Below are 19,117 nucleotides of genomic sequence, written 5' to 3'. Positions count from 1 at the left end.
TGGTACGGGCGGCGTGTTTTGCTACTTTGTCTGCCCTAGCGTTGCCCCTAGCTTCAGGGGTATCTTCTTTGCTATGGCCCTTACATTTTAGTATGGCCACTTCTTCGGGTAACTGGATGGCCTCCATTAATGCTGTTACCTCGCTTCCATTTTTTATGGGTGTACCTGCAGCTGTCAGAAAACCTCTTTGTTTCCATAATTGTCCAAAGTCATGAGCGATGCCAAAGGCATATCTAGAATCGGTATATATATTGGCCGTCTTGTCTCGAGCATAGAGACAGGCTTGGGTGAGGGCGACTAGTTCTGCCTGTTGTGCTGAGGCCCCTCCTCCCATACTTCCTGCTCGTACTACTGCGAATTCTGTTGTAACCGCCCACCCTGCCAATCGGGTTCCTTTTTCCACAAAGGATGACCCATCCGTGTAAAGGACCATTTCGGGATTGTGTAAGGGTAGTTCCTGCGTCTCAGCCCTCTGCTGCGTGGCATCTAACAGGTTTACACAGTCGTGATCACTTTCTAGTTCTTCGGGGTTTGTCAGGGTAATCATGCTTGCTGGATTGCCCGGCCCGGATTTAGTAATGGTCAAATTATCTGTTTCCATAATCGTGGTCCATCGGGTCCATCGAGAGGCGGTCACTTGAGCTACCTTATTCATTCCTAACATGGCATGGACGGTGTGCGGGCATTGGACCACCAGCTTTTGTGATAAAACTACCGGGGCTGTAACTTCTATTGCTAGGCAGGTTGCTTGCATAGCTCTCAGACAGTTACCCCATCCTTGGGCCACCAAATCCAACTGGGTACTATAGTATCCTACGGGCCTGTGTCTATCTCCGTGGGCCTGGGTTAGTACTGCTGTCATATAGCCGTCCTTTTCGTGTACATAGAGGCGGAATGGCATCCGCGCATCGGGAATGGCTAAAGCCGGTGCACTACATAGAGCGCGCTTCAGTTCTTCGAACGTCCGCATTTGCTCTGGGTTTAATGCGATCTGATCCCTGGAACCCGGATTGTCCTTTAGCAGTTTGGTCAAAGGCTGCGCTTTTTGGCTGTATGATTCTATCCAGAGGCGGCTGAAGTTACACAGGCCTAGAAATGATCTCAGGGCTTTTACAGTTCGTGGGCATGCGGCCATTTGAATTGCCTTTTTTCTATCCTCCGTCAGTCCCCTATTTCCCTTGGATATCTGTTGTCCTAGGTATGTGACTGTGGTTCTATTAATCTGTGCTTTATCCCACGTTGCTCTGTGTCCTGCCCGCTCTAGGTGCCCTAGGATTATCAGAAGATCTTTTTGGTGTTGCTCTTTTGTTTTTGAGGCTATAAGGATATCATCTACATATTGGATCACCGTAGATTCCAGAGGGGGCAGTGTTCATAGGTCCGTCTGTATCGCTCGGTGGTACACCGTAGGACTACTGTGGAAGCCCTGTGGCATCCTTGTCCAGGTGTACTGTTGTTGGTTTACCGTAAAGGCGAACCACGGCTGCACCTCTTTGGCTAAGGGTACGGCCCAAAAGCCATTGGCCATATCTATTACTGAGAAGATTTCTTCCTCAGATCCCAAGGAGTTAAAGATAACTGATGGGTCCGCCACCAATTGGGTCTTTTGTTCTATGCACTCGTTGGCCTTTCGATAATCCATGGTCAGTCGCCATTGTCCATTGGATTTTACCACTGGCCACACGGGACTGTTGGAGGCAGAGTGTGTCTTAATTAACACCCCTCGTTTTTCTAATTGTTCGATTATAGGCAAAATGGCGGCGGGGCTTATAGGGTACTGTTTTGTGGAAGGTGGTGGCTTCCCTGTGAACGTTACGGGGTCTATCCGTAGGGTTCCGCACACATATTTATCTCGCGCCCAGATAGGATGGTCCTTCAGTCCCCACTCGTCCTTACTATTCTCTTTCACAGCTCTTATCCTGCGGGGGCTGTTTAGGATCGTCCAGCCTATGTCTCCATTCCCAGTGAAGTGTAGGCTAAAGTCTAGCTTTGTCAATATGTCCAAGCCTATGATGGGGGCGGTGACGGGTCCAATCCATATATGTTCCCTTGTTTCATGGGGGCCGAAACACAAGGTCATTTTGTGGGTTCTATGTAAGATGATGTCTTCTCCACTGGCCCCTAAGGCTTTCTCAGTTTTCCCATCTAGCGGGCAGTCTTGGGCATATTGTGTGGGGAAGACCGTCAATTCTGCTCCTGTGTCCAATAGGCAGTCTACTTTCAGTGGGGGTGAGTTATCTGTTTTTCCCACCAACAAAGTCATATAGAGGCCGTCCCTGGCTTGGGTGATTAAAGCTCTCAGTTGCCAAGGTACCTCTACCTTCGGGGGTTCGTTGGTGGGGTCTATTGTTTTTTTGCTTGCTGTCGGGCCATGCTATCGAAGGTTTCCCTTCTGGTGGAGTTTGAGTTCCGGTACATTTCTACCATCGCCATCTCTCCAGGGCTAAGGGTTGGTGGGGAGGGGGTAATTGTCTGGGTGTCATACAGGCCGGCGGCGCCCAGGGTCTGCCACGGATTTGTGCCGGGTTGATTATCTGGGACTGCCTGTCCTTGCCATTGTCCTCCCCACCTCTTCCTCCGTTATTGCTTCTTCCTCTACCCCTGTTGCCCACTCGGCATGTTCTAGCCCAGTGTCCCTCTTTCCCACATTTGTAGCAAGTGCCTGGTTTCTTATCTGGGTTTCCCGAGGGGGGTGCAGAGCTTGCTTGCTCCGGGGGGTTTAGTTTCATGACTCGGAGATTGGCACAGTGTTCTCTATCCTGGGTTACGGCTTGTTGGGTCAGGTTCGCAAAAGAAACTGCGTTTGTTTTCCAGTTTGCCATTGTTAATTTTACCAATTTTGCCAGGTCAGGTCTCAAACCATTCATAAATGCATTTTTCAATGGTTCATGGGTGCAGGCATCCACCTCTGCTTCGGTATTCTGTCCCATGCCAGAGTACTCTACCCACTGGTTAGCGAAACGAACGGCGAAGTCATTGGGGTCTTCTTTTTCTTTTTGGACACAGGAGGCTATTTTGGACCAGTCTGGATTGGTCGGGCCCCTTTCCTGTAGCCAATTTCTAATGGCCGTCCACCCTTCTGTCCTATCGGCTTCTGATTCTATCATAGCTAGGTCAGGGGGGACTATTAGGACTGGTGGAGCTGGAGGTGGTACGGCAGGGAGTGCGGCTCCGGCAGCTGGAGGTGGGTTGGCTGCTTGGTGCGCCGCTAATGCCGCTTGGTGTGCTTGTCTGGCTGCGTTAAGTAGGGCGTTTGCTCGTCTGGTGACGGCCATATTTACTATTGCCGTCAGGGCGGCCGACTCTCTTGCGCTAACTACTACTGCTATAACCTGGCATCCATCAAATGGGTGCAGGTTATAGATTGTTCTTTTTCGTTCCAAGAACTGCCAGGCTTTTACTCCGCTTTTCTTTGGGTGCGGCATATCAGTTGCCCATTGATCTATATCTTTTGGGTTGGCCGGGTAATAGGTATAAATTCGGAGATTTCGGCCGCCTACTTCATGTTTTTGTAACCTGATGGGGGCAAGGCGTGGGGGTGGTTTCTCGGTTATATCTTCTTCGTCTGATGAGTCCGTAAGAGGAGTATTTATTTTAGCAATATGGGCTTCGTTTGATCGGGGTTGGGGCGTGGGCTGTTCATATGCCGGAGGGGCTGTAGGGGGGGCTGCAGGATAGGTAGGGTACAAGGGCGTCGGGGTAATCGTCACCACTTTTGGGCTTTCCCTGTGTGCCTCCCTTTCCTTCTTGATTTTTGCCTTCCACTTTTCTGCTCTTTCGTTTGCTTTTTCAAGGCATTTTTGGTGTTTCTCTAACTCGGTTTTGTATTTTGTTATCTGTTCATGGAGAGCTGTTTTTTGTTCTTTTTCTTTGGCCTCTGCCGCCTTCCGAGTTATTTCTCCTCTGTGCCTACACTGTTTCAAGGTGGCCAATACCCAGCCCGTTTTTCTTTTCCCTCCTTTCATACGGGTGGTCTTGCCCCATGCTCTTTTTATATCATCAAGGGACCATTGTCCTTTTGAGGCACCAAATTTTTGTTCGATATTATATTCATGTTGTGGGACATCGAATGTACTTTCTATATACTGTTTAAGTTGGATTACTATTTCTTCTAACGTGGTTTCGGGAGGGGCTTTGCCTCCTTTTTCCGTCGTTGGTTTTTTACTTGGTTCTGTCATGTTGCCACAGGTCGTAGACTTAACGAATAAGTTTATCGATAGATCAGAGTCCTGGACTCTGTCGCGTGCTAGCAATGGGACACTGTGCTCCATTAACCACCAGCCAGAGGGTACGCTACCCGGTTGGTTCGTTCAATAAAGATCGCAGAGACAGGGTGCAAAAAGGGCACAATAAATTATAGTGCTTACCTTTTTCCCCTTTCTTGATGTCTTGCGATCCTGCCGATTACGCCAAGTTGTTAGAACCGGGTTTTCCTGGTCCTCGTCTTGAGTTCCGTAGTACGAAGAATGATTTCAGGCTCGAGGGTTCGGAGAGTTAAAACAACATTTTATTACTTCCAACTGTTCGCAGTGGTCACACAGTATATTGAGGTCTTTTACAGTACATTCGTGTCCCGAGAGTCACACCGGGTTAGGCACGTGTTGCCAGCATTTACGTCCCCGGGAGGTGTCTGACTCTCTTGATGATCCACACGTCTTCTGGCTAAGAGCGAATACCGGTAGGGAAGCCCCTTTTATACAGTGGGACAAGGGTCATTACATCACTTCCCTGGCAACAAGCGTTCTCCAATGGGGATCACTTAAGCCCTTTCAGTTTGGCCATGATCTGGTCTTCAGTCTGGCGGGCAAGTCCTGAGTGGGCTCACTGCTGCATATGCCTTCCTGAAGTACCGGATCGTGATTGGGCACCGCACAATAGCTAGTCAGTCATCTTCTAGCTAGCAGTTAAGCCCTTTCAGTGACCTTTATTGCTCGTTAACACTTGGCCGCAGGCTGGGGCAGGTGTCTCTCTTTTCTGCTAGCTTTGCACTTTGCAAAGCTGGGGCTGCTCTTTAATCTAATCTGACTTTCCTTGTGCAAAGCCATTTTTGTAAGCCAATTCATCGTCCATTTTATTCACATTTCCACAGTACTCAGTAAGATAATGGGACTTAAGGCGGATAAATCCCCTGGCCCTGATGGCTTACATCCTAGGGTCTTGAGAGAGGTAGCGGTGGGGATTGCGGATGCATTGGTGGTAATTTTCCAAAACTCCCTGGATTCAGGCAAGGTCCCAGCAGGTTGGAAAACTGCTAATGTTACGCCCTTATTTAAAAAGGGACGTAGACAAAAAGCTGGAAACTATTGACCAGTTAGCCTAACATCTGTGGTTGGTAAAATGTTGGAGTCCATTATTAAGGAAGCAGTAACAGGACATTTGGATAAGCATAATTTAATCGGACAGAGTCAGCATGGTTTTATAAAGGGGAAGTCATGTTTGACAAATTTGCTCGAATTCTTTGAGGATGTAACAAACAGAGTGAATAAAGGGGAACCAGTGGATGTGGTGTATTTGGACTTCCAAAAGGCATGTGACAAGGTGCCACACAAAAGATTACTGCACAAGATAAAAAATCACAGGATTGGGGGTAATATACTGGCATGGGTGGAAGATTGGCTATCTAACAGAAAACAGAGAGTTGGGATAAATAGTTCATTCTCGGGTTGGCAATCAGTAACTGGTGGTGTTCTGCAGGGGTCAGTGCTGGGACCCCAACTCTTTACAATCTATATTAACGATTTGGAGGAGAGGACCGAGTGCAACATATCCAAGTTTGCTGACGATACAAAGATGGGAGGGAAAGCAGTGAGTGAGGAGGACATAAAAAACCTGCAAAAGGACATAGACAGGCTAAGTGAGTGGGCAGAAATTTGGCAGATGGAATATAATGTTGGAAAGTGTGAGGTTATGTACTTTGGCAGAAAAAATCAAAGAGCAAGTTATTATCTAAATGGAGAGAAACTGCAAAGTGTTACAGTACAAAGGGATCTGGGGGTCCTGGTGCATGAAACACAGAAGGTTAGTATGCAGGTACAGCAGGTGATCAGGAAGTCCAATGGAATCTTGGCTTTTATTGCTTGGGGGCTGGAGTATAAAAGCAGGGAAGTCTTGCTTCAGTTATACAGGGTACTGGTGAGGCCACACCTGGAATATTGCGTACAGTTTTGGTTTCCATATTTAAGAAAAGATATACTTGCTCTTGAGGCAGTTCAGAGAAGGTTCACTCGGTTGATTCCGGAGATGAGGGGGTTGATTTATGAGGAAAGGTTGAGTAGGTTGGGCCTCTACTCATTGGAATTCAGAAGAATGAGAGGCGATCTTATCGAAACATATAAGATTATGAGGGGGCTTGATTGGGTGGATGCGGGGAGAATGTTTCCACTGATGGGTGAGACTAGAACTAGGGGGCATAATCTTAGAATAAGGGGCTGCTGTTTCAAAACTGAGATGAGGAGAAACTTCTTCACTCAGAGGGTAGTAAATCTATGGAATTTGCTACCTCAGATAGCTGTGGAAGCTGCGACATTAAATAAATTTAAAACTGTGATAGACAGTTTCCTAACTGATAAGGGAATTAGGGGTCATGGGGAGTGGGCAGGGAAGTGGACGTGAGTCTAGATTTGGATCAGCCATGATCCTATTGAATGGCGGAGCAGGCCCGAGGGGCCGTATGGACTACTTCTGCTCCTACTTCTTATGTTCTTATGTTCGTTTTCTCTTCACATATCTATAAAAGCTTTTACAGTCAGTTTTTATGTTCCCTGCAAGCTTACTCTCATATTCTATTTTCCCCTTCATAATTAATCCCTTTGTACTCCTTTGTTGAATCCTAAACTGATCCCAATCCTCAGGTTTACTGCTTTTTCTGGCCAATTTATGTGTCCTCTCCTTGCATCTTATGCTATCCCTAATTTCCCTTGTTAGCCACGGTTGAGTCACCTTTTTTGTTTTATTTTTGTGCCAAACTGGGGTGAACAACTTCTGTAGTTCATCCATGCGGTCTTTGAATGTTTGCCATTGCCTATCCACCGTCAACCCTTTGAGTGACATTCCCCAATCAATCCTACCCAACTCGCTCCTCAGACCATCGTAGTTTCCTTTATTTAAATTTAGGACCCTAGTCTCTGAGTCAACAACTTCATTCTCCATCTTAATGAAGAATTCTATCATATTATGATCACTCCGACCCAAGGGGCCTTGTACAACAAGATTGCTAATTAATCCTTTGTCGTTACATAATACCCAGTCTAAGATGGCCTGATCTCTGGTTGGTTCCTCGACATATTGGTCCAGGAAACCATAATTCCTCCTCCACAGTAGTGGACATGAGAGGGGGGGAGGGAGTCCCTTTAAATGTGGAGGAGGTGGGTGTCCCTTCAAATGTGGAGGGGGTGGGTGTCCCTTTAAATGTGGAGGGGGTGGGTGTCCCTTTAAATGTGGAGGGTGTCCCTTTAAATGTGGAGGGGGGTGGGTGTCCCTTTAAATGTGGAGGGGGTGGGTGTCCCTTTAAATGTGGAGGGAGAGGGTGTCCCTTTAAATGTGGAGGGGGTGGGTGTCTCTTTAAATGTGGAGGGGGTGGATGTCCCTTTAAATGTGGAGAGGCAGGGCCGCGCATGCTCATTCGGCCCCTCACCACAACACCAGGCTGCCAGTGCGCCTGTGCGGGGCCTCCGGGGAGCAGACGGAAGGCCGGGCCCGGGGAAGAGGCGGAATCAGCGGCCGGGGTAAAGTAAAGTGTTGGGGAATCGATTTAAATCGAGGTGAGGGGGGAGCGGAGAGCGAGATTATAAATTAAAGGACGAGAAAAACCAAACCTGAGAGTCGGGCGGGCGGGACCTACGCGGGCGCCGAACGGAGCGGATTGAGCCGCGCGGGGGGGCGGAGTGAGCCGGAGCAATGTGATTCTGACTGACAGGAGTGCTGACCAATCGGAAGAGGGCTGAGCTGGGAGGACTGAACTGGGCGGCCTGGTCCTCCAACGAATGGCGGCGCGGCAAGGGGGCGGGACCTTCCTCCGGCGCTGAGGCTGGGGCCCGATTGTGACGCGCTGTCCCCAGGTGAGAGCAGCTCAGTCAGCACAGAGCTGGGGCTGGAATCTGGGAGAGGGGCCGCAGGCAGCACAGAGCTGGGGCTGGAATCTGGGAGAGGGGCCGCAGGCAGCACAGAGCTGGGGCTGGAATCTGGGAGTGGGGCCGCAGGCAGCGGGCCTGGCAAAGGGGCACAAGCTTCACAATACAAGCTTCTTTCAAATGTAAAATTGTTTCCTACAGACAGCCTTGGTCACTCTGCAAAAAAAACTGTTTAACAATTCATCATAACTCTCCCTTGCTTTAGGAGAGGCGTAGAGTGCAAAAGCAAGGAAGTTATGATGAAACTGTGTAAAAGACTGGAGTCAGCTGTGGCTCAGTGGATAGCAGAGTCAGAAGGTTGTGGGTTCAAATCCCGCTCCAGGGACTTGAGCATATAAAGCGAGGCTGACACTCCAGTGCGGTGCTGAGGGAGCGCCGCACTGTCGGAGGGGCAGTACTGAGTGAGCGCCGCACTGTCGCAGGGGCAGTACTGAGGGAGCGCCGCACTGTCGCAGGGGCAGTACTGAGGGTGTGCTGCACTGTCGGGGGACAGTACTGAGGGAGCTACGCACTGTTGGAGGGACAGTACTGAGGGAGCTCTGCACTGTCGGAGGGGCAGTACTGAGGGAGCGTTGCACTGTCGGAGGGACAGTACTGAGGGAGCGCTGCACTGTCGGAGGGGCAGTACTGAGGGAGCACTGCACTGTCGGAGGGGCTGTACTGAAGGAGTGCTGCACTGTCGGAGGGGTTGTACTGAAGGAGTGCTACACTGTCGGAGGGGCAGTACTGAGGGAGCGCCGCACTGTCGGAGGGGCAGTACTGAGGGAGCGCTGCACTGTCGGAGGGGCAGCACTGAGGGAGTGCCGCACTGTCAGAGGGCTGTCTTTCGGAAGACACGTTCAGGTGGACATAAAAGATCCCATTATTTTGAAGAAGGGCAGGAGAGTTATCCCCGGTGTCCTGGCCATTATTTATCATGTAAATTGGCTGCAGTGTTTCCCACATTACAACAGCGACTACACTTCAGAAAGTACTTCATTGGCTGTAAAACCGTTGGTCGTGAAAGGCACTGTATAAAGGCCAGTCTTTCTTTATTTTCTCTCCTGTATTTACATTAATTACTTATATAAACCTCTTTTACCGTCTCCTGCAAGGGGAGGAATTACAGATGGGCAGCTTAACGCAAACTTCACACGAAGATCTGACAGAGTCACTCGATTCATCAGGACCTGAATATCATCGACATATGGAAGCGGAAAGCAGCAATCAGAGTGCGGGCAAACTGCACACGTGTCTTGTGTGTGGACGTGGATTCAACCGAACGAGCAGCCTGGGGAGGCACAAGTGTAACCAAAGCGAGGAGAGTCCGTGCAAATGTCGGGAATGCGGGAAGGGATTCAGTTGCCTTTCCGAGCTGGAGACTCATCAACGCAGTCACTCTGTGAAATGGCCGTTCACCTGCTCCGTGTGCGGGAAGGGATTCACTGAACAATCCGCTCTGCTGAGACACCGGCGAGTTCACACCGGGGAGAGGCCGTTCACCTGCTCAGTGTGCGGGAAGGGATTCACTACACAATCCATTCTGCTGAGACACCGGCGAGTTCACACCGGGGAGAGGCCATTCACCTGCTCAGTGTGCGGGAAGGGATTCACTACACAATCCATTCTGCTGAGACACCGGCGAGTTCACACCGGGGAGAAGACGTTTGCCTGCTCTCACTGTGAGAAGAGGTTTAACCAGTCTTGCCAGCTGTTGATACACAAGCGTGTTCACACCGGGGAGAGGCCGTTCACCTGTCCGTGTGTGGGAAGGGATTCACTCTCTCCTCCACCCTGCTGATACACCAGCTGGTTCACACTGACGAGAGGCCGTTCTCCTGCTCCAAGTGCGGGAAAGGATACACTCATCCCTCCTCTCTGCGGCTGCACCAGCGAGTTCACACTGACGAGAGGACGTTCACCTGCTCCGAGTGCGGGAAAGGATTCACTCGTCTCACCTCTCTGCGGGAACACCAGCTGGTTCACACTGACGAGAGGCCATTCTCCTGCTCCGAGTGCGGGAAAGGATTCACTCGTCCCTCCTCTCTACTGCTGCACCAGCGAGTCCACACTGACGAGAGGGCGTTCACCTGCTCCGAGTGCGGGAAAGGATTCACTCGTCTCACCTCTCTGCGAGAACACCAGCTGGTTCACACTGACGAGAGGCCGTTTAAATGTTCCGACTGCGACAAGAGTTTCAAATGCTCCAAGGGCCTGAAGAAGCATCGACGAATCCACACCAGGGAGAGGCCGTTCAGCTGCTCTCGCTGCGGGAAGAGGTTTGGTCAGTCATCGCACCTGGTGAGACACCAGCGACTGCACACCGGGGAGAGGCTGTTCACCTGCTCAGTGTGTGAAAAGGAATTCACCAGTTCAACTCGCCTGCTGAGACACCAGCGAGTTCACACCTGAGCGCACTGGTCCCATTCTGCTGTTAATCACATGAAGGACTGTTCTGTGTTAATAATGGCAATTACGGGGTTGGTGGGGTGGGGGGCGGTTTGAAGATGCTGATAACCCCAGTAACTAGGCTGGAGTTTAAGAGGGCTCAGCCTCGGCTCAGTGGGCGACACTCTCACCTCTAGAACATAAGAAACATAAGAACATAAGAAATAGGAGCGGGGTAGGCCAATCGGCCCCTCGAGCCTGCTCCGCCATTCAATAAGATCATGGCTGATCTGATCCTAACCTCAAATCTTCTATCACTCTCCATCCACCCGAACCCATGTGATCTCCCGGGAGAGGCGAAAAACCAGATAAAAGACCCAATGGCCAATTTGGGAGAAAAAAATCTGGGAAATTCCTCTCCGACCCATCTAGGCGATCGAAATTCTTCCAGGAGATCACTCTGTCCCTATATTTTCTACAGTACTTACCTTCTGTAAAGGCGATCTCCACCCCAGCCAGGAACAGGAATAAAACCATCTCCTGAAATCTAACACAGAATTAGAACACAGTAGGAGCAGAACCAGGCTACACGGCCCCTGGGCCCACTCCACTACCCACAGGGCCATGACCATTCCGAACCTAGACTCATGTCCAATTTCCTGCCCGCTCCCCGTAACCCTTAATTCCCTTTACTTCTAGGAAACTATCTATTTCTGTTTTAAATTTATTTAATGATGTAGCTTCCACAGTTTTCTGGGGCAGCAAATTCCACAAACCTACCACCCTCTGAGTGAAGAAGTTTCTCCTCATCTCAGTTTTGAAAGAGCAGCCCCTTATTCTAAGATTATGCCCCCTACTTCTAGTTTCACCCATCATTGGGAACATCCTCACCGCATCCACCCGATCAAGCCCCTTCACAATCTTATATGTTTCAATAAGATCGCCTCTCATTCTTCTGAACTCCAATGAGTAGAGTCCCAATCTACTCAACCTCTCCTCATATGTCCACCCCCTCATCCCCGGGATTAACCGAGTGAACCTTCTTTGTACTGCCTCGAGAGCAAGTATGTCTTTTCTTAAGTATGGACACCAAAACTCTATGCAGTATTCCAGGTGCGGTCTCACCAATACCTTGTACAGCTGCAGCAATACCTCCCTGTTTTTATATTCCATCCCCCTAGCAAGAAAAGCCAACATTCCATTGGCCTTCTTGATCACTTGCTGCACCTGCATACTAACTTTTTGAGTTTCGTGCACCAGGACCCACAGATCCCTTTGTACTACAGTACTTTCCAGTTTCTTGCCATTAAGATAATAACTTGCTCTATGATTTTTCCTGCCAAAGTGCATAACCTCACACTTTCCAGTATTGTATTCCATCTGCCAAATCTCTGCCCACTTACTTAGCCTGTCTATGTCCCTTTGCAGATTTTTTATGTCCTCCTCACTCACTACTTTCCGTCCCATCTTTGTATCATCTGCAAACTTTGATATGTTGCACTCGGTCCCCTCCTCCAAATCGTTAATATAGATTGTAAAGAGTTGGGGACCCAGCACTGACCCCCACGGAACACCACTAGTTACTGGTTGCCAGTCTGAGAACGAACCATTTATCCCAACTCTCTGCTTTCTTTTAGAGAGCCAATCCTCCACCCACGCCAGAATATTACCCCCAATCCCGTGATTTTTTATCTTGAGCAATAATCTTTTGTGTGGCACCTTGTCAAATGCCTTTTGGAAGTCTAAATACACTACGTCCACTGGTTCCCCTTTATCCACCCTGTATGTTAATTCCTCAAAAAACTCAAGCAAATTTGTCAAACATGACTTCCCCTTCATGAAACCATGCTGAGTTTGTCCTATTAAATTATGTTTATCCAAATGTCCTGTTACTGTCTCCTTAATAATGGACTCTAACATTTTACCAAGCACAGATGTTAGGCTAACAGGTCTATAGTTTCCAGCCTTCTGCCTACTACCCTTTTTAAATAAGGGTGTTACATTAGCAGTTTTCCAATCTGCCGGGACCTTTGCTCAGTCCAGGGAGTTTTGGAAAATTATTACCAATGCATCCACAATCCCTACCGCCACTTCCCTCAAGACCCTAGGATGCAAGCCATCAGGTCCAGGGGATTTATCCGCCTTGAGTCCCATTATTTTACCAAGTACCACTTCCTTAGTGATTTTAATCGTATTTAGTTCCTCCCCCCCTAGAGCCCCCTGTTTGTCCAGTGTTGGGATATTCTTAGTGTCCTCTACTGTAAAGACTGATACAAAATAATTGTTCAGTGTTTTTGCCATCTCCATGTTTTCCACCATTAATTTCCCAGTCTCATCCTCTAAGGGACCAACATTTACTTTAGCCACCCTTTTTCTTTTTATATAACTATAGAAACTTTTGCTATCTGTTTTTATATTTTTTGCTAATTTACTTTCATAATCTATCTTCCCTTTCTTAACCAATCTTTTAGTTATTTTTTGCTGTCTTTTAAAGACTTCCCAATCTTCCATCCTCCCACTAGATTTGGCTACCTTATATGCCCTTGTTTTTAGTCGGATACTATCCTTAATTACTTTACTTAGCCACGGATGGCTGTCTTTTCTTTTACACCCTTTTTTCCTCAGTGGAATATATATTTTTTGGAAGTTGTAAAATAACTCCTTAAATGTACACCACTGATCATGTACCGTCTTACCCTTTAATCTATTTTCCCAGTCCACTTTAATCAATTCATCTCTCATACCTTCATAGTCTCCTTTATTCAAGCTCAGCACGCTTGTTTGAGATCCAAGCTTCTCACCCTCTAATTGAATATGGAATTCAACCATGTCATGGTCACTCATTCCAAGGGGATCCTTTACTAGGACATTTTTAATTAATCCTGTCTCATTACACAGGACCAAATCTAAGGTTGCTTGCCCCCTGGTCGGTTCAGTTACATACTGCTCAAGAAACCCATCCCTAATACACTCAATGAACTCATCCTCAAGGCTGCTCTGCTCAATTTGATTTGTCCAGTTAATATGATCATTAAAATCCCCCATAATTATAGCTGTTCCCTTATTACAAGCCTCAACTATTTCCTGATTAATACTCCGTCCAACAGAGTTGCAATTGTTCGGAGGCCTATAGACTGCACCCACTAGTGTTTTTTTCCCCTTATTATTCCTTATCTCCACCCAAACTGTTTCACTATCCTGCTCCTTTGACCCAATATCATTTCTCTGTATTATAGTGATTCCTTCCTTTATTAACATAGCCACCCCAACTCCTCTCCCTTCCTGCCCGTCCTTCCTGATTGTTAAATAACCTGGTATGTTTAATTCCCAGTCATGGTCACCCTGCAGCCATGTTTCTGTAATGGCCACAAGATCATACCCATATGTCGTTATTTGTGCCGTTAACTCATTCATTTTGTTACGAATGCTACGTGCATTCAGATGAAGAACTTTCAAATATGTTTTGTAACACTTAGTTCCTGTTTTTTCCATTTTTAGTACTTTACTTTTTACTCCATACCTTCTGTCCCTTCCTGACATGTTCTGTTTTTTAATTCCCCCGCTGCTACCTAAGTCTATGACCTTCTCTGTTCTCATTTCTATTATTTGCTCTCTAGAAACCTCCCCCCCACTTATTAGTTTAAAGTCCTCTCTACAGCCCTAGTTATATGATTCGCCAGGACTCTAGTCCCAGCACTGGCCAAGTGGAGTCCGTCCCAATGGAACAGCTCCCTCCTGTCCCAGTATTGGTGCCAGTGTCCCAAGAAGCAAAACCCATTTCTCCCACACCAGTCTTTGAGCCACGCATTTAACTCTTTAATTTTATTTATCCTAGCCAAATTCGCTCGTGGCTCAGGTAATAACCCAGAGATTATTACCCTTGAGGTTCTGTTTTTTAATTTGACCCCTAGCTGCTCATACTCCTTTAACAGAACCGTCTTCCTTGTCCTATCTACATCGTTTGTACCAACATGGACCATGACAACTGGATCCTCCCCCTCCCACTCCAAGTTTCTTTCCAGCCCAGAAGAGATGTCCTTAACCCTGGCACCGGGCAGGCAACACAGCCTTCGGGACTCCCGCTCTTGATTGCAGAGAACCCTATCTATCCCCCTAATGATGCTATCCCCTACCACTACAACATTTCTTTTTACTCCCTCCACTTGAATGGCCCCCTGTACCACGGTGCTGTGGCCAGGTTGCTCATCCTCCCTGCAGTCCCCGCTCCCGCCCTTACAGGGAGTAAGAGTCAGAAGGTCGTCGGTTTGAGTCCCACTCTGGAGACTTGAGCACGTAATCTAGGCTGACACTCCAGGGCAGTACTGAGGGAGAGCTGCTCTATCAGCGGTGACATCTTTCGGATATGACGTTAAACCAAGGCCCCCTCTGCCATCTTGGGGGGGCGTAAAAGATCCCGTGGCCGTCATTTTGAAAAACGGAAGTGAGAAATGATCTCGACTCGGAAGATCAGGAAGTAGAATAAGGAGCTAAGGAATCACAAGGGGTAGAAAACACTGGTAGTAGTATATAGGCCCCCTAACCGTAGCTAAACCGTTGGACAGAATATTAATCAAGAAATAGCAGGAGCTTGCAACAAAAATAATGAAATAATCTTGGGGGACTTTAATCTTCATATAGAATGGACAAATCAAATTGGCAAAGGTAGTCTGGAGGATGAGTTCATGGGATGCATTTGGGACAGTTTCCTAAAACAATATGTCATGGAACCAACCAGGGAACAGGCTATTTTAGATCATGTGTTGTGTAATGAGACAGGGTTAATTAGCAATCTCATAGTAAAGGATCCTCTGGGGCAGAGTGATCATAATATAATAGAATTTTATGTTAATTTTGAGAGACACTTGCCTCAGTCCAAAACTAGAGTCTTAAACTTAAATAAAGCCTATTGCATAGGTATGAGTGGCGAGTTAGCTAAGGTAGATTGGAAAAATAGATTAAAAGATATGGCGGTAGATAAGCAGTGGCTAGCATTTAAAGAAATATTTCATAATTCTCAACAAAAATACATTCCATTGAGAAACAAAAACTCCACAGGAAAAGTGATCCAACCGTGGCTAACTAAAGAAGTTAAGGATAACATTAGATTGAAAGAAGAAGCTTATAATGTTGCAAAGAATAATAGTAAGCCTGAGGATTGGGAGAGTTTCAGAAACCAGTAAAGGGTGACCAAAAATTGATAAAAAGGGAAAAGATAGAATGAGAGAAAACTAGTAAGAAATATAAAAGCAGATTGTAAGAGTTTCTACAAGTATGTAAAAAGGAAAAGAGTAGCAAAAGTAAATGTTGGTCCCTTTCCTACATTGCAACAGTGACTCCACTTCAAAAAAAGTACTTAATTGGCTGTAAAGTGCTTTGAGAAGTCCGGTGGTCGTGAAAGGCACTATATAAATGCAGGGAAGCAGCTAGCCTCTGTATGATTGAGAGCTGACCATGTGGGGAATTGGTCACAAGAACCTATCTCCTCCTCATCATTGTCCTCCCTCTAGCCCCCCATTCACACCAGCTGCTACCTTATCTCACTGTACTTTGAGTTGTATGTCACGATGCTGATGAAAAGGAATAAAGCTGCCCATGTAAGTCCTGTATGTAATAGTAAGACCAACAGGCTGGAGTGTGTAGTCAGGATCTGTCTTATCTCAGGGTTGAGAAGATATCAATAAACAGCTAAAACCTGTTTTTTTGTGTTGTCATCTCAATCCCTCACTATGTTACTGCTTTGTACCACAGTGCAGCCCCTGTACTTTCCAACATATGTACACATGTACAGAGCTGCGAGAACACTGAATGTGGTGTGTAATGAATGGCTGAACAGGCGGCTGAAGGTAAGATGGGCAGAGTAGTGTACGGTATGTGTCAAACCTGGGGACTGGGTGTTTGGACCGTGTGTCATCTACTGCCCCCGGATATTCCTCATTTGACTTGTGCTGGTCAGATTCATTTTTGTAATTGAGAAAACCTGCCAAACATTGTTTTTAACATTGCAGACCCTTCAGTACAAGGCAGGCGTGTGTATACTGGCTCTGCATATTCCGGAACATGAACCCATCTATCGTAGAGGTAAAACAGCTTATCTTCCACTGTGAATGCAAATATTTTACTGGAATGATTAATCAGATATTTGAAGCTGTTGGTTCACAGGTAATAGATTCTGCTTGGACTGTGTTGTAATAGGTTTAGCCTATGTTTCTATAGGGACAGGGTACTGAGTTTGGATGATCAGCCATGATCTCATTGAATGGCGGAGCAGGCTCGAGGGGCCAAATGGCCTACTCCTCCTCCTATCTTCTATGTTTCTATGTTAGAGGCTGAGGCAGCAGAAATTATTATGGGGAATAAGAAAATAGCAGAAACATTAAAAAAATGTCTTCACAGTAGAAGACACAAAAAGCACAGCAACAATGGTGGGGAACCAAGGGTGTAATGAGGGTGAGGAACTTAACGTCATTAATATAAGTAGAGAAAAGGTACTCGGAAAACTAATGGGACTAAAAGCCGACAAATCCCCTGGACCTGGCGGCCTACATCCTAGGGTTGTAAAAGAGGTGGCTGAAGAGATAGTGGATGCATTGGTTTTGATCTTACAAAATTCCCTAGATTGTAAGAACATAAGAACATAAGAAATAGGAGCAGGAGTAGGCCAATCGGCCCCTCGAGCCTGCTCCGCCATTCAATAAGATCATGGCTGATCTGATCCTAACCGCCAATCTACTATCATAGAACCATCTCCTGAATCTAACAGAATTAGACACACGAAATAGGAGCAGGATCAGGCTACACGGCCTCTGGGCCCGCTCCGCTACCCACAGGGCCATGACCGATCCGAACCTAGACTCATGTCCAAATTCCTGCCCGCTCCCCGTAACCCTTAATTCCCTTTACTTCTAGGAAACTGTCTATTTCTGTTTTAAATTTATGTAATGATGTAGCTTCTACAGCTTTTTGGGGCAGCATATTCCATGTACCTCCCACCCTCTGAGTGAAGTAGTTCCACCTCATCTCAGTTTTGAAAGAGCAGCCCCTTATTCTAAGACTATGCCCCCTAGTTCTAGTTTCACCCATCATCGGGAACATCCTCCCCGCATCCACCCGATCCAACCCCTTCACAATCCTATATGTTTCAATAAGATCGCCTCTCATTCTTCTGAACTCCAATGAGTAGAGTCCCAATCTACTCAACCTCTCCTCATATGTCCATCCCCTCATCCCCGGGATTAACCGAGTGAACCTTCTCTGTACTGACTCGAGAGCAAGTATGTCCTTTCTTAAGTATGGACACCAAAACTGTATGCAGTATTCCAGGTGCGGTCTCACCAATACCTTGTACAACTGAAGCAATACCTCCCTATGTTTATATTCTATCCCCCTAGCAATGAAAGCCAACATTCCATTGGCCTTCTTAATCACTTGCTGCACCTGCATACTAACCTTTTGAGTTTCATGCACCAGGACCCCCAGATCCCTTTGTACTTCAGTACTTTCCAGTTTCTTGCCATTAAGATAATAACTTGCTCTACGATTTTTCCTGCCAAAGTGCATAACCTCACACTTTCCAGTATTGTATTCCATCTGCCAAATCTCTGCCCACTTACTGTCTATGTCCCCTTGCAGGTTTTTTATGTCCTCCTCACTCAGTACTTTCCCTCGCATCTTAGTATCATCTGCAAACTTTGATATGTTACACTCGGTCCCCTCCTCCAAATCGTTAATATAGATTGTAAAGAGTTGGGGACCCAGCACTGACCCCTGCGGAACACCACTAGTTACTGATTGCCAGTCTGAGAATGAACCATTTATCCCAACTCTCTGCCTTCTGTTAGATAGCCAATCCTCTATCCATGCCAGAATATTACCCCCAATCCCGTGATTTTTTATCTTAAGCAATAATCTTTTGTGTGGCACCTTGTCAAATGCCTTTTGGAAGTCTAAATACACTACGTCCACTGGTTCCCCTTTATCCACCCTATATGTTACTTCCTCAAAGAACTCCAGCAAATTTGTCAAACATGACTTCCCGTTCATAAAACCATGCTGACTTTGTCCTATTAAATTATGGTTATCCAAATGTCCTGTTACTGTCTCCTTAATAATGGACTCCAAAATTTTACCTACCACAGATGTTAGGCTAACCGGTCTATAGTTTCCAGCCTTCTGTCTACTGCCCTTTTTAAATAAGGGTGTTACATTAGCAGTTTTCCAGTCTGCCGGGACCTTTGCTGAGTCCAGGGAGTTTTGGAAAATTATTACCAATTCATCCACAATCCCTACCACCACTTCCCTCAAGACCCTAGGATGTAAGCCATCAGGTCCAGGTGATTTATCCACCTTGAGTCCCATTATTTTACAGAGTACCACTTCCTTAGTGATTTTGATCGTGTTTAGCTCCTCCCCCCCTATAGCGGTAGAATGGTCCCAGCGGATTGGAAGGTCGCAAATGTAACACCGCTGTTTAAGAAAGGAGGGAGAGGAAAAACAGGGAACTACAGGCCAGTTAGCGTGACATCAGTGTAGGATAGGGTGCACCTGTAGGATTTAGTAAACATTATTAAGATTCGATAACCATTCTAATATAACTATAATATGTGAAATTGTATGTTAAGAGC

The 19,117-nt window shown here is 46.9% G+C and overlaps 1 protein-coding gene across 2 annotated transcripts in view; it reads left to right on the top strand.

The window, feature by feature from the left end:
* The window catches only part of LOC147081169 (uncharacterized), an 88,833-nt gene that overhangs the window by 51,210 nt on the left and 18,506 nt on the right, over window positions 1-19,117 (top strand). For both annotated transcript variants that reach the window (XR_015076802.1, XR_015076803.1), the window contains exon 5: window positions 16,502-16,574. The gene's annotated coding sequence lies outside the window, so the exon portion shown is untranslated. The remainder of the gene's footprint in view (window positions 1-16,501; window positions 16,575-19,117) is intronic.

This window comes from Somniosus microcephalus, unplaced genomic scaffold (assembly GCF_052327205.1).
Source record: "Somniosus microcephalus isolate GS21.2 unplaced genomic scaffold, FLI_Smic_1.0 scaffold722, whole genome shotgun sequence".
NCBI classification, from domain to species: Eukaryota; Metazoa; Chordata; class Chondrichthyes; order Squaliformes; family Somniosidae; genus Somniosus; species Somniosus microcephalus.
Note: the sequence above shows the minus strand (reverse complement) of the source record. Positions and strands in the feature narration are given on the sequence as shown.